Source organism: Urtica dioica, chromosome 4 (assembly GCF_054948205.1).
Source record: "Urtica dioica subsp. dioica isolate 48M chromosome 4, U.dioica_male_clone48M_v1_H2, whole genome shotgun sequence".
In the NCBI taxonomy this organism is placed as follows: Eukaryota; Viridiplantae; Streptophyta; class Magnoliopsida; order Rosales; family Urticaceae; genus Urtica; species Urtica dioica.
The window spans coordinates 26,707,982-26,722,678 of record NC_142759.1 but is presented as its reverse complement, the minus strand read 5'-3'; positions in this window follow the sequence as shown (position 1 = coordinate 26,722,678).

Below are 14,697 nucleotides of genomic sequence, written 5' to 3'. Positions count from 1 at the left end.
CACGTACTCCAATTGCACCTCCTTTTTGGTAACACACTCTCGAATGTAGTGATAGCGTGCGTCAATGTGTTTACTTCGATCATGGAAGACTGATTTTTCGCCAAAGCTATTGCTAATTTGTTGTCCACGAAGATCTTAGTTGGCTCCTCTTGTGGCAAACTCAACTCCTTCAATAAATTTCGTAGCCAAATTGCGTGACAGACACCTGAAGTGGCAGCTATGTACTCTGCCTCGTATGTGGAAAGAGTGACAATTGGTTGCTTCTTCGACATCCATGTGAAAGCTGTGTCTCCATTTAGAACACAAATCCACTTGTGCTTTTTCGACCATCTATGTCTCCACCCCAGTCGCTATCGCTATATTTGAGAAGCTTGTAATCATTAGAAATGGAGTAGTACAAGCCAAAGTTTGTCGTACCTTTGATATAGCGAAGAATCCTCTTTGTCGCCTTCAAATGAGTAGTAGTTTGATGCTCCATGTGTCGACTGACGACACCGACTGCATACAAGATGTCAAGCCTCATACATGTCAAGTATCGCAGGCTTCCAACCAAACTCTTGAAGAGTGTTGGATCCACTTTTTCTCCTACCTCGTGGTTTGACAACTTGATTCCACATTCCATTGGCGTGCTGACTGGGTTTGAGTCATCCATCTTCAACTTATTGAGCACCTCTTTGGCATAGCCTTCTTGAATGATTAGGATTCCATGGTCTTCTTATTTTACTTCAATGTCGAGGTAGTAAGACGTGAATCCAATGTCTGTCATCTCAAACTCATTCGTCATCTCTTTCTTGAATTCCTCGAACATGCTTGGATTGCTCCCTGTGAAGATCAAGTCGTCTACATACAAGCATATAGTCAATATATCATCGTTTTGAATTTTGATATAGAGTGCATGCTCGTATGGACACTTGATGAAGTATCTTCCTTTGAAGTACTTCTCGATCCGAGCATTCCAAACTCTTGGGGCTTGCTTCAGCCTAAAGCGCCTTCTTCAACCTCAAGACTTTGTCTTCTTCTCCTTTAACTCCATGTAGACTTCTTCATCAAGAACTCCATTTAAGAATGCCGATTTGACATCCATCCGATGTATCCTCCATTTGTTTTGAGCTGCTAGAGATATGATTAGTCTAACAGTCTCTAATCGAGCAACAAGGGAAAATACCTCGTCATAATCGATGCTGGCTCTTTGACTGTAGCCTTTTGCCACCAATCTCACTTTGTATCTTTCAACTTCTCCTTTCGAGTTCTTCTTTGCCATGTACACCCACTTCACACCGATCGCCTTGTGCCCTTTTGAAAGTGAAGCTAACTCCCAAGTATCATTCTTCTTTATAGCATTGATCTCTTCATTCATGGCGTTTCTCCAAGTTTTCTTTTCTAAAGCTTCTTGAAAGTTCATAGGCTCGCAGTCCGCAAATAGACAAAAGAGAGTAAGGTTGTCTTGATTTTCTGTTACCTCATTAACTCTTGCAAGCTTATAAAGTGGGGAGTCCTTTCACTTGAACTTTCGCCTTCTTGAGAACTCGGAGTTGGTGAAGTCGGTGGGGTAGCCGCATCTTCTCTTGGTTGCTCCACATCATCTTCTTCAAATTGTGGAAAGAAGTTAAAATTTTCATTGCTCGGTCTCCAATCTCATTCTCCTTCTTCTCGATGATGACATTTCGGCTGATGATTGTCTTCCTCGTATCTGCATTGTAGAGCTTGTAGCCTTTGGGGTTGGTGTCATAGTCGATGAAGATGTACTTCTCGCTCTTGTCGTCTAGTTTGCTTAGCTTTTCATCTGGTACATGAGCGTGAGCTAGGCTTCCAAAAACTCTTAGATAAGAGATTCCAGGTTTCCTTCCACTCCATGCTTCTTGTGGTGTTTTTCCCAAAACGCTTCTTGTCGGGGACTGGTTTGAGAGATAAACTATACACGCGACTGCTTCCGCCCATAACTCCTTTGGTAGTCTCTTGCTCTTGAGCATGCTTCTCGCCATCTCTAGGATCGTCTTATTTTTCCTCTCTGCTACTCCATTTTCCTGAGGGGTTCTTGGCACTGTTAGCTGTCGCCGAATACCGTTGTCTTCGCAGTACTTCTGGAACTCTTTTGAAGTGAACTCTCCCCCTCGGTCAACTCTCATTGCTTTGATCACAAGGCCGCTTTCCTTCTCAACATGGGCTTTGAACTCTTTGAAGTTCTCAAAGACTTCTGATTTTTCTTTCAAAAAGTATACCCATGTTTTTTTTCTTGAATAGTCATCAATGAAGAGAAGGAAGTAGTTACTCTTACCAAGTGATCTTGGCTTGATCGGACCGCACACATCTGTGTGTATGAGTTCCAACGGCTTCTGAGCTCTTGAGCTTGATTCCATTGGAAAGCTCATTTTGAATTGCGCCTTTCCGAGTAGACATCCTTCACAGACTTGATTGGGGTGATTGATAGAGGGCAAGCCTTTGACCATTTCCTTCTTAGAGAGGAGTTCCAATCCTCCAAAGTTGAGATGCCCAAATCGAAGATGCCAAAGCCATGACTTCTCCTTGTAGCACATCTTGAGACATTTTGTGACATCGTTTTGAATGTTGAGGATTAACATTATATTTCTTGACATCGGCACCTTAGCAATGTAGTTGCTTGCATGGTCTCTTGTAGAAAGATGATTATCTTTCAATCGAATATCATAACCTTTCTCTAAGAGTTGTCCTAGGCTCAAGATGTTGCTCTTCATGTTTGGCATGTAATAAACATTGGAAATGAATTGATGACCACCATTTTGTTGGAATAGATCTAGGATTAAAAATAATTTATCGCTTCTAGCAAGCAGCGGAATATAAAAAATTCTTTAAAAACATGTCAAACGATTTTACTACCTAGACAAAGTGCATGAGTGTATAATTTAAAATTTTTAAAACTACTTTGAGTTTTCACTCGGTACCAACCTTGAATGGAGATTGAGCGTTGAGAAGCCTTAGGAATGTTGAATCGCTCATCTCCTCACTCAGCTCGCCTCCCACTAGTCTTCTTGAACCTGTGAGTAACCACGAACGTTTCTACCACTAGAGTCTTTCGAGTATGGTTAAGGTTTAGTGTGTGGGCACTTTTAAACACTATGACTCAAGAACTAGTCTATGAGCCAAAGAGCTAAAACAAAACGCTGGGTCTAATGAGGACCTAGGTGCCAAAATAAAAGAACAAGAAGAGAGAGAGAGAGAGAGAGAGAGAGAGAGAGAGAGAGAGAGAGAGAGAGAGAGAGAGAGAGAGACGGCTACAATTTGGAGAGAGAAGCTCCCAATCTCTTAAATTGTGTGTTGTGAATTGTGAATGAGGTGAGGTATTTATAGGAGGAGGTTTTTCCTTGAAAAGGTAGTTTCCTACTTTCCATTGAATATCATTCATGAGCAAATCATTGTTTCCTCTTTTCTTACCCTTGCACGTCCCACATGCCACCAAGGCACTTGAATTTTTTTTCCTCATTTGCTTTGCTTCTCTCTTGGCCGCCCATGTAGTTTCCTCTTAGAGGAAATTTGTTTCCTCTTTTTCTTTTGGCAAGTATCTTCATACATAAATGCACAAAATAAACTCTCTTTCTCCGTTATGCTTGGACGGTTTGGACCTTCTAGAACATACTTTTAGATGTTTCTGTATTTGTGTTGTCAATGGTGCCCACAAGAAGAGTTGTAATCTTTATATTGTACATTTGATGTAATAAAGTCTCATGAAGACTCTTGCTTGTAATTGCTTATCCATTAATAAAAAGTTGAAACGTTCATTCATTATTCCGTGTTTGTTTGAAGCTTTATGATAAAACATTAGTCTTTAGTCCATAAACAAACTAAACAACTTACGAAGAGACAAATGTAGATTTGCATGAACAAAATCTTCGTAGTTTGATTAAAACGATACATTCGCAATCTAAGGGTCAAAGGACTATTGACCTCAGTATGATTGTTAGAAGAATCTATGATGTCTGGTTATGAGGCATTGAGAGTTGGAGACTCTATAGTTCTTCTAGGTATCTTCCGAAGGTACTGAATTGACCAGTGCACTTCTAGAGACAAGATAAGAACAAACCATTTAACCTCTTATGTCTCGAAGTCACTACGAATGAATTCCATCGTGCTTACCTTAATCCTGAAATGAGACATGTCATTTCACACCTTAGTATTCTCATTTGAGAAAGTCAGAGTTTGGACTCACTATGTGATTCCGAACAAGGCCTATTGGTGAAGTACTAAGTTGTGAGAATGTCATGAGTAACTTTGTGAAGTTCTCATAGATATGGAATTCATGCACAAGATTGCTGAAATGCAATATATATCACCTCATGCTTTGTTCCTTGGAGTGTGAATAAATGAACTGGCCAGTGTCCAAATTGAGTCTTGACTTTTTTGGATGAAACAATGTGACTTGTTAGCTCCTCGTCAATACATTGTTTCTAACTTATTCACAAGCGACAAAGGAGTTGAGGAAATAACAGCTAGAAGGGTAAAATGGTAATTTTGTAAATCCCGACTAGCTGATGATATTCATGAAGGGTAAACACTGATAATATTATGTGGATCCACTCATTACAATTAGGTTGAATTCTTGAGTAGAAAATAAATTCATTTGAACCGAGAGATTTTCAGTGTCAACTCTTTAGTGGAGTCAGTTGACATTAAGCTAAACTTGGAAAAGGTTTGTGAACTTTTGAGTCCAAGTATTTTAGCTCAAGCTTTGTTCATTTGGATCCATGAGGTCACTGTCACGAATCACATCGAATAGGAATAGTTAAATTGGAAGCTAAGTCAAAACAAGAACGAAAATTGTCAAAAGAGTATTTTTGTCTTTTGAGACATAGGATGAAATGAATGTCAATAAATTTTTTGACAAGGTCATTTAATGACATGTTTCACTCGGCCAATATTAGTCTTATTGGGCCTTGTGGATTTATTTCATTTCATAAGAATTTTATTGAAAATTCTTAATGGGCCTTTCTCATATTGTCATGAACAAATGAAGAAGCTTCTAGAAGCTCCTTCTAGATGAGAAATAGGCGCCCATAATACCCAAAGAAAGAGAGAATATTTTGTGCATAAATGTATCAAGATACTTGCCAAAAGAAAAAGAGGAAACAAATTTGCATATGGATGCATTAGGGAAATCGGCCAACTAGAGAATGGAACAAAATAGGAAACAAATCCAAGCCTTTAATGGCATGAGTTGGGCGCCCAACATGGGTAAAGAGGAAACTAGTTTTTTGCTCATGAATATGTGATATTTTGTAGAAGAGGAAACTACTTTATTGAAGGTAATCCCTCTCCTATAAATAGGGCCCTCATTCTCATTGTTTTCTCAATTAATTTTCCACACAAGCTAGAGATTGAGAGACTCTCTCTCTCTAGACTTGGCCGATCCTCTCTCTCTCTCTCTCTCTCTCTCTCTCTTCAATTTCGTTTTATTGTTTTGGCACCTAGGTCCGCATTTGACCTAGAGTTTAGCTCTGCGACTTCAAGACTCGTTCTTAAGTCGTAGTGTTTAAAAGTGCCCACTCACTGATTCCTTTTATTTCGAGTGATTTAGTGATAGAAACTTTCGTGGTTGCTCGAGTCGCCGAGGAAAGAAAGAGAGACGTGCTGCGAGGGAGACGAGTGTTGCAAGTTTCCAAAAGCTTCTCAAAGTTCAAGCTTTAAGAAAGGTTAGTAAACTTCTTAGCTCATAATAGTTTTTATTTATATGTACTTGCTCTTTGTCTAGGCTAGTAAAAACTGTTTTTACTTGAAAATAAATTTTTTAAAATTCCGCCGCTTTGCGAAGCGTTAAACTTTTTCTTAAACCCTAGATCAATTCCAACAAATGGTATCAGAGCTATGGTCAAAGATTAGCGTGTACATGTATTTAAAATTATGAGCTTGAAAATCGTTTTCGAAAGTTTACTAATTTTGTGACAAGTTAGAATTGTTATCTTAGATTTTTTTTAATTTATTGCTCTTGCCTTTAAATTAAATATCATGTTGATTTTCTATGAGTTTGGGATGTTTTTAAAACACATTAGAATCAGTTCTAAAAGTTTTTAATTTTTTATATTAAAAAACGTGTTTTAAAGGTTTGAGAAATTTCGAGTAAAATTTTGTGACTAGTTTTCTTGTCTTACTAGTTTCTTTTATTTACTTGAATCGTTTTATGCTTGTTGTTATTTCTTTTATGCCTTGTTATTACCTTGCTAATAAAACACAAATAAAAGCTTTAACAACCTTCATAAAACGTTCCGTTACACTCGATTCTTTTTCGCACCTAAAAAGGACCAAGCTTTAATTATTTCTTTTTCTTCGAACTGTAGTAAAACCCGCAGTAAATGTGGCATAACTCTCTGCTCAGAAATCTAAATTTAATGATTCTTGAATCAAATTAGATCTCTCTCTGTCCTCTTTCTAATGCCACCGGTTTCAGGTCAAAAGGACTTTGGCGCCACCAGTTATGGCGATTTTACTTCAAGGTGCGCGGCTGTTCCGAAACTCCAGTTTTTTAGAATTCCGGATTTTCAGCCCCACTACCATGAGTTATAGAACTCTAATGAGAAAAATTTCTTGAGAAAAAATGTTTTTCATAAGATTATAAACATGATGTGTAAGATTAAAATGTTTTGATTTTTGAAAGTTTAATTGAAATTGAATTTTTACAAAACTAGTTTGAATTTTGAAAAACCATTTTCACTTTCAAACTTGAAAAATATTTTGTCATCCAAATCAAATAAATTTTCAAAATGTTTTCAAAACTATATCTATATCATATATGTTCAAAATCTATATGCTTTTGAAAATTTGAGTGGGAGGTCTCGTTGTAGACAAGCCGAAAAATAAAAAGATGTGTAATCTCAAACTTTCAATTGTTCGAGTGAGTTGAAGTTCACACTTCCCTCTCGCACTTTCCCGAAATAGAAAATAGGAAAAGATCGAGTATGTACCTTGTGCCTTTATGCACTAATACTGCTCTGAACATGAATATCTAGGATTCTCTTCTAGTTTTCCGCTCTATCGCTCTATAACAAGGAAAACCGTTTCCGAACTTATAAGAGTCGATGTACCAACTCCAAAAACTAAGTGGGAGGGTTATATTTGTTGTTTGTAACCCACGATCCCCAACACTAATGAAAGAAGCAATTAACATGGGACTAAGAGCCGCTCTTGCGACCCTCTCTTATATGGGAGTACTCCAAGGCGTTTTTGCTTCGATCATTGCTCAATGAGCTACGTCCGAGAGTGAGACGATGATGACAAGGCCTCCCCTTGGGGGATTGTTTTTCAAAGTTGATCTTTTGGACTAAGTGGTTGGTTGCACACTTAGGCTCAATCCCTAGTAATCCTCCCTTGAGGCTCTGCGAAAGGATGTGAGTGATCAAACCAATTTAAAAAGTGGCTAGTCAAAATTGATGTATTGACATCTTGGCTAAGAATTAATGATGTGTCATTTACTTATAAATGGAGATTTTTTGCGGCCTTCTCTTGAGGGAGTAAATTATCGTTTGGTTTATAACACCTTTGGATTTTATCAAAGTCTTGAATAAAACTTAAATCCTAAACCAAAGACTAATCATAAACTTGTTTCAACTTTTATAGGCAATATGTCTCTCAACCCTCTCTCAACCATTCTTTCCTCGAATAAACTCGAAGGCGACAATTACGTCGACTGGAAACGTAACCTCGACATAGTCCTTACTGTCGACAAGTACAAATGGGTTCTCACCACCCCCTGTGCTCAAACGAATGAAGATTCGACGCAAGAGGAAACAGACGCCCTGGCGGCCTGGCTTCGATCCGATGAGATTGCGAGATGCTATATTTTGGCATCAATGAACAATGTGTTGCAACAACAACATCGTGACTACGAAACTACCACCGATATGCTCTACAATCTCCATGAGATGTTTGGAGGGCAAGGACGTCAAGATAGGCAACAAGCGGTCCGACAATTCATGAACTGTCGTATGAAGGCTGGAACTCCCGTTAGAGATCATATGATGCTGATCATTAGCTATCTCAACGAGATGGAGATTCTTGGATCTGAGATTGATGGGGAGACTAAAATAGATATGATCTTGGAAACTCTCCCCGAAACCTTTGATACCTTCAAATTGAATTATTCCATGAACAAGCTAGAGTACACTGTTACCGAGCTCATGAAGGAACTTCAAACCGCTGAGGTACTCACTAAGAAAAAGAGGGCTCAAGGAGAAGTACATACTACTGCCTCCACCTCTGGATCTAAGAAGAGACCTCGCAACGCCGAGAAGAAGAACCAACCTAAGGTTCAAACGAAGAAGAAGGCGCCAAAGGCTCCGAAGGTGGACAAGTCTAAAGACAAGTGCCACCACTGCAACGAGCCTGGTCACTGGCGTAGGAACTGTCCTGCCTACCTCAAAACCAAAGCAAAAGGTATTGTACTTGTTACTGAAGCCTGTTTAGTAGCTGATAATGTATCATCGTGGATTATTGACTCCGCTGCTACTAACCATATTTGCTGCTCCTTGACTGGTTTTAGGAAAAGCAAAAGCTTAGAGGATGGCGACTTCTGCTTCAAGTGGGGTGATGAGAGCGTGGTGTCTGCGAAGGCTGTGGGATCCGTGACGCTATCTTTTGAAGATCGCACTTTAAATTTGAATAATGTTTATTATGTTCCTTCCTTTGGAAAAAACTTAATATCTGTTGCTCAACTTTTAGAGCAAAATTATTATTTAAAGTTTATAAAGAATGGAATTCGTATTTCTTTTTCTAATTCTTTTGTCACTGATGCATGTATGAAGAATGGTCTTTTTTACATCTATCCCACTCAACCTTCTCTTTTAGACACCGAAATAGGTAATGATCTAATTAGGGAGCCAAAGAGGATCAAACTTTCTGAATCCTCCGATCTAACAAAATCAACATACCTATGGCACTTAAGACTTGATCATATCAGTCTAGATAGGATTAAGAGACTTGTGAGGGAAGGTCCACTCCAAGCCTCTGCAATAGGTTTACTACCTACTTGTGAATCCTGCATAGAAGGAAAAATGACTAAGCGATCTTTCTCCGATAAGGGTCGAAGAGCCACTGAGTTGCTGGAACTAGTACATTCTGATGTATGTGGTCCGCTCAACCAACAGGCACGTGGAGGATACGAATACTTCGTTACCTTCATCGATGATTACTCACGATATGGGTTTGTCTATTTGCTCAAACACAAATCCGAGACCTTTAACGTATTTAAGGTCTTTAGGGCTTTAGTGGAAAAGCAAACTGGCAAAGTGATCAAAACCCTTCGATCTGATCGAGGTGGTGAGTATATGTCTGGAGAGTTCGATGACTTTCTTAAAGAAGAAGGTATCGCTTCTCAGCTTACCGCACCTGGCACACCTCAACAAAACGGAGTGTCAGAGAGAATAAACCGAACTCTTATGGAGATAGTTAGATCAATGATGAGTTACTCATCACTCCCTCTTTCCTTTTGAGGATATGCCCTCGAAACAGCCGCTTATATTCTGAACCAGGTTCCGTCCAAGACGGTTCCTGGTACTCCTTATGAACGATGGACTGGCCGTAAAGTGAATATTGGCCGCATCAGAATTTGGGGTTGCCCTGCACACGTGCTAAGGCAAAAGACTAGCAAGTTGGCTAGTAGGTCAGAATTATGCTTGTTTGTGGGATATCCAAAGGAAACCAAGGGTTTCATCTTCTATAGTCCCGAGGACGATAAGACTTTCGTTAGCACGAATGCTCGTTTCCTTGAGGAGAACTTTATGAAGGATGCAAAACCTAGAAGCAAAATTGTGCTTGAAGAAAAGTTGGGTGAGGGAGCTTCTACCTCATCTGTAAGAACTGTTCTTACCCCAACTGAAACACAACCTAAGTCATCAGAATCTCGTCAAGTAGTACTTCGACGTAGTGGGAGGGCTACTCAAAAGCCCGACATGTACATGTCTTATGGAGACTTTCTCGTAGCCGTCTCTGACATGGATGATCCTGTTTCCTATAGCCAAGCGATGGCTTGTTCTGAATCAAACCTTTGGCTTGACGCCATGAAAGTTGAGATGCACTCGATGTATGTCAACAAAGTCTGGAAAATTGTAGACCTTCTTGAAGGGATTAAACCCGTAGGGTGTAAGTGGATATACAAGAAGAAAATGAGTCCTGATGGGAACGTCGAGACGTTCAAAGCACGACTTGTGGCGAAGGGTTATACCCAACAAGAAGGGATTGGCTATGAAGAAACCTTCTCTCCAGTCGCGATGCTTAAATCCATCCGCATACTCCTATCCATAGCTGCAGCTCTCGACTATGAGATCTGGCAAATGGATGTCAAGACAGCCTTTCTGAATGGCAGTCTTGACGAGCGCATTTACATGGCTCAACCAGACGGTTTCGTGGAAGAAGGTCAAGAGACCAAGGTTTGTGAGTTGCTTAAGTCCATTTATGGATTAAAGCAAGCATCTAGGTCATGGAATATCAGATTCGATGAAACTGTGAAAAGCTTCGGCTTTGAACAGTCAATAGATGAGCCTTGTGTTTACAAGTTAATACACGAAGGCAAAGTTGTGTTTCTGGTGCTATATGTCGATGATATACTACTCATTGGTAATGACGTGGGTAAGTTATCTGAGGTTAAGGTCTGGCTGGCAAAGCAATTCGATATGAAGGATCTAGGAGAAGCCGCGTACATTCTGGGAATCCAAATCTTTCGAGATAGGAAAAACCGGACCCTGTCGCTCTCTAAAGCATTTTATATTGATAAGGTGATGGATCGCTTCTCGATGCAAGACTCCAAGAAGGGCCAAACACCCTTTAGGCATGGAGTTTCACTCTCTAAGGACCAGTCTCTTAAGACTGCACAAGAGATTGAAGACATGAGGAAAATTCCTTACGCCTCTGCCGTAGGAAGCCTCATGTATGCTATGCTTTGCACTAGACCTGACATCTGTTTCGCCGTTGGCATAGTTAGCCGTTTCCAATCCAACCCTGGACCCGAGCACTGGATTGCTGTTAAGCATGTTCTTAAGTATCTTCGAAGAACTAGGAACTTGATGCTTACATACTCAGGTACTGACCTGACTATGACGGGATATACCGACTCCGATTTTCAAGCGGATAAGGATTCCAGGAAATCCACTTCGGGATCTGTGTTCATCCTTAATGGTGGAGCTGTTGTGTAGAGGAGTATTAAGCAATCTTGCATTGTTGACTCCACCATGGAAGCAGAATATTTGGCTGCTTGTGAAGCATCCAAAGAGGCTGTATGGCTTAGAAAAATCCTTAAGTATTTGGAAGTTGTTCCAAACGTCGACGAGCCCATGACCCTTTATTGTGATAATAGTAGGGCTGTCGCTAACTCAAAGGAACCTCGAAGCCATAAGCGCTCTAAGCATATTGAGAGGAAATACCATTTGATTCGAGAGATCGTGCAGCGCGGAGACGTGGAAGTGAAGAAGATCTCAACGGTGGACAACCTAGCAAATCCATTCACAAAGGCCCTGGCGAACAAGGTCTTCGACCAACATCGAGAGGGATTAGGCATGAAGGACTACACACATCTTCTTTGAGTCAAGTGGGAGTTTGTTGTCAATGGTGCCCACAAGAAGAGTTATAATCTTTATATTGTACATTTGATGTAATAAAGTCTCATGAAGACTCTTGCTTGTAATTTCTTATTCATTAATAAAAAAGTTAAAACGTTCATTCATTCTTCCGTGTCTGTTTGAAGCTTTATGATAAAACATTAGTCTTTAGTCCATGAACAAACTAAACAACTTACGTAGAGACAAATGTAGATTTGCATGAAAAAACTCTTCGTAGTTTGCTTAAAACGATACATTCGCAATCTAAGGGTCAAAGGACTATTGACCTCAGTATGATTGGTAGAAGAATCTATGATGTCTGGTTATGAGGCATTGAGAGTTGGAGACTCTATAGTTCTTCTAAGTATCTTCCGAAGGTACTGAATTGACCAGTGCACTTCTAGAGACAAGATAAGAACAAACCATTTAACCTCTTATGTCTCGAAGTCACTACGTATGAATTGCATCGTGCTTACCTTAATCCTGAAATGAGACATGTCATTTCACACCTTAGTATTCTCATTTGAGAAAGTCAGAGTTCAGACTCACTATGTGATTCCGAACAAGGCCTATTGGTGAAGTACTAAGTTGTGAGAATGTCATGAGTAACTTTGTGAAGTTCTCATAGATATGGAATTCATGTACAAGATTGCTGAAATGCAATATATATCACCTCATACTTTGTTCCTTAGAGTGTGAATAAATGAACTGGCCAGTGTCCAAATTGAGTCTTGACTTTTTTGGATGAAACAATGTGACTTGTTAGCTCCTCGTCAATACATTGTTTCTAACTTATTCACAAGCGACAACGGAGTTGAGGAAATAACAGCTAGAAGGGTAAAATGGTAATTTTGTAAATCCCGACTAGCTGATGATATTCATGAAGGGTAAACACTGATAATATTATGTGGATCCACTCATTACAATTAGGTTGAATTCTTGAGTAGAAAATAAATTCATTTGAACCGAGAGATTTTCAGTGTCAACTCTTTAGTGGAGTCAGTTGACATTAAGCTAAACTTGGAAAAGGTTTGTGAACTTTTGAGTCCAAGTATTTTAGCTCAAGCTTTGTTCATTTGGATCCATGAGGTCACTGTCACGAATCACATCGAATAGGAATAGTTAAATTGGAAGCTAAGTCAAAACAAGAACGAAAATTGTCAAAAGAGTATTTTTGTCTTTTGAGACATAGGATGAAATGAATGTCAATAAATTTTTTGACAAGGTCATTTAATGACATGTTTCACTCGGCCAATATTAGTCTTATTGGGCCTTGTGGATTAAATTCATTTCATAAGAATTTTATTGAAAATTCTTAATGGGCCTTTCTCATATTGTCATGAACAAATGAAGAAGCTTCTAGAAGTTCCTTCTAGATGATAAATAGGCGCCCATAATACCCAAAGAAAGAGAGAATATTCACTACTACAAATGTTGGATTCTACAACGCACTTTCTACAACGCTTATAATAAGCGTTGTAGAAACTATGGATTCTACAACGCTTACCATAAGCGTTGTAGAAACTTGGTGTTTCTACAACGCTTATGGTTAAGCGTTGTAGAATCTTGGTGTTTCTACAACGCTTATGGCTAAGCGTTGTAGAATTTTGATGTTTCTACAACGTTTATGGCTAAACGTTGTAGAATCCTTTTGTTTCTACAACGCATATTATTAAGCGTTGTAGAATTTAATATATTTCAGATCTCTTACAACGCTTAGTCGATCCGTTGTAGAATCCTCGCTGCGGCGACGTATTTTTTTCGCCGCGGCAAGACTTTTCTACAACGAATCGACTAAAGGTTGTAGGAATATTGATATTTTATGAACCTCGCCGCGGCGAGAATCCTTCTTTGCCGCGGCGAGAATGTCCTACAACGGATAGGATATCCGTTGTAGGAGTTTATGAAATCATCATTAATACCAGTCTTTTCTCTTATTTTCCAAACTCGCGTAAGGACGAGAACCAACGACGAGAGTCGAGACTGAGCCTCTCATCAACGACGAGAACCAAAATACCGTACCGGAAAACCCGTAGCGACGATTGATTACGTTCCTTCGAAGAGCCTCGAGCCGATTCCAAATCACGATTCGAAGATCCAGGTTAGTCTCTCTTTTCGTAACCCTAAATTTTATCCACGACTGGTTTCTGATTTTTTTTCCCCAAAAAATTTTTAGAGCTTGATCGACTGTGTGGGTCGTTAAATGATGCAAGGCGTTTCACTATCCATCACGCCGATCTTCTTTTTCCTTTCTTGTAAGTTGTTTGATTTGATCCAATTTTATTCACGACTTGTACGTTGATGTGAAATTGTCATCTGAGTATGATTTATTTTGTGCAGCTATTACTTTCGTACATAGGCACGCAACGCTACGAAGGCTTCGATGTTGATAGAGAAACGGTTTTGAAGGACGCGAAATCTCTGTACAAGTCGGGCGAGAAAAAGCTAGGGACTGACGAGAAGGCTTTCATTCACATATTCAGCGAACGAAGCAGAGCTCATATCGCTCCCGTTGCCGAGGTTTACCATGAGCTCTACGCGAATTGACTGAAGAAGGTGACTTTATTTAATTTTTTTTTTTCAGAAAGCTCGTGGTTTTAGTTACCGGATCGTACTATTAGTTTCATTGATCTTTAATAAACTGTTTTGTATGCCATAAAGAGTGAAACATCAGGGCACTTTCAGTTCGGGCTCTTGACAATTCTACGTTGTGCCCAGAACCCTGCTAAATATTTTGTTAAGATAATACTAGGTAGTATGTTGTCACAAATTCTTCAGTTGCTATTGAAAGCATGCCAAGACAAGAAATTCTCGTGCCTTTGCCTTCTCCAAAACCTTCTGATTCACAAGGGACGTATTGACGATGCTCGTTAACTGTTCGATGAAATGCCCGAGAAGGATTTAGTGGTGAGGACTAAAATGATTGGCGGGTATTGCAAGGCTGGCCAACTGACCGAGGATGTTTATACCTTAATCTGATTTGGCACCCTCAAACTTCGATAAACTTTCAGTTTTAATTAGCTTTATATTTTCCATTAGAGCTTCAGTTTTAGCTCCGAGATTTCGCTAGTTTTGCAGGGAAGAGATTTTCGATTAGAGCTGCAGACACTGATGCGGACAAAGCTCTTCTTAGTTTCAATAATAATAC